Raw genomic sequence first — 1,730 nt, forward strand, 5'->3', positions numbered from 1 at the left:
GACTCTTGGAGGGCACCGAGACACAGGGGAAAGGAGCAGTCACCCCATAAGAGACAGAAGCAGACATGCCTATGAGTGTTTGGGAGTCTCCAGTGGAGGTGTGGGTCTATGGTGACCTGCCATAGGGTCAGGGAAACTGACAGGAGCAGTCCTGGAAGGTGCAGCTCCCTGGCATACCTCCTTTTGGAGGAGGTTGCCATGACCCCTAACATCTTTTGGCCTCAGCTAAACTACTGTGGTGTTGGAGAAGACTCTTGAGAGTGCCTTGGACTGCAAGTAGATCCAACTAGTCCATTCTGAGGAGATCAGCCCTGGGATTTCTTTGGAAGGAATGATGCTAAAGCTGAAACTCCAGTACTTTGGCCACCTCATGCAAAGACTTGACTCATTGGAAAAGACTCTGATGCTGGAAGGGATTGGGGGCAGGAAGAGAAGGGAACGACAGAGGATTAGATGGCTGGATGGCATCACTGACTCAATGGACGTGAGTCTGAGTGAACTCTGGGCATTGGTGATGGACAGGGAGGACTGGCTTGCTGCGATTCATGGGGTCGCAAAGAGTCGGACACGACTGAGCAACTGAACTGAACTGAAACTACAGGGAGGAAACACAGCCACACTCATCAATAGAACACTGGATTAAAGATTTACTGAGCATGGCCTTACCCATCAAAACAAGACCCGGTTTTCCCCACAAGCCTTCCCTCCCATTAATACACGTCCATAAGCTTCTTGTCCTCATCCATCAGAGAATAGACAGAATAAAAGCCACATCACAGAAAAATAACCAAACTAATCACATTTTAGTCTTTCTGATTTTGGTAAAACCATTGCCATGAAATAAGCTTTAAAGACATGCAATATGATTCATTTTTAAATACAATTATTGAATTTGGTGAATTTAGATGTCAGTAAATGACACTTTTGAGAAAGCATGCTTATATTTAAATTGATCTCCTGTGAAAATGGATCAGACCCATGGAATTCCATTCAACAATCAAGATATTTTATAGACAGCTTTCCACCTAATTAAACTGATAAGAACAGATACTACACTTGATCTTAGCCAAAAGGCTGAGAAAATATTTCACAAGATGGTGGAGTAGAAGGATGTGCACTCATCTCCCGTGAGAACTCCAAATTACAACTTGCTGCCAAACAACCACTGACAGGAGAATGTTGGATCCCACCAAAAAAAAAGATACCCAATGTCCAAGGGCAAAGGAGAAGCCCCAGAAATATGGTAGGAGAAGCAAAATCACGTTTAGAATCAAACCCTATACCTGCCAGAGATGCTTAGAGGCTCAAAGAAAAGCTTGTGCACACCAGGAGACCCCACAGAGACTGAGCCAGACCTGCCTTTGAGTGTTTGAGTGTCTCCTGTGGAGGTACAGGTCAGCAGTGGCCTGTCTCAGGGGAAGGGGCTCTGGGTGCCCCAGACCTGGGTGTGGCATAAGCCCTTTTGGAAGAGGTCACCATTAATCCCACCATAGAGCCACAGGAACTTACAAAGACGAGGGAAACAGACTCTTGAGGGCACAAACAAAAGCCTGTGTGCACCAGGACCCAGGAGAAAGGAGCAGTAACCCCACAAGGCACTGATCCAGACTCTCCTGTGAGTGTCCAGGAGTCTCTGGTGGAGGCTTGGGTCAGTGGTGGCCTGCTGCAGGGTCAGGGGCACTGAGTGTGGCAGCGCTTGCACAAGACGTTTTGAAGGAGGTCTCCATTAT

The 1,730-nt window shown here is 47.1% G+C and overlaps 1 pseudogene; it reads right to left on the minus strand.

The window, feature by feature from the left end:
* Positions 1–929: 929 nt before the first annotated feature.
* LOC112585351 lies at positions 930–1,086 on the minus strand (annotated as a pseudogene).
* Between the last annotated feature and the right edge of the window lie 644 nt (positions 1,087–1,730).

Source organism: Bubalus bubalis, chromosome 5 (genome assembly GCF_019923935.1).
Source record: "Bubalus bubalis isolate 160015118507 breed Murrah chromosome 5, NDDB_SH_1, whole genome shotgun sequence".
NCBI lineage: Eukaryota > Metazoa > Chordata > Mammalia > Artiodactyla > Bovidae > Bubalus > Bubalus bubalis.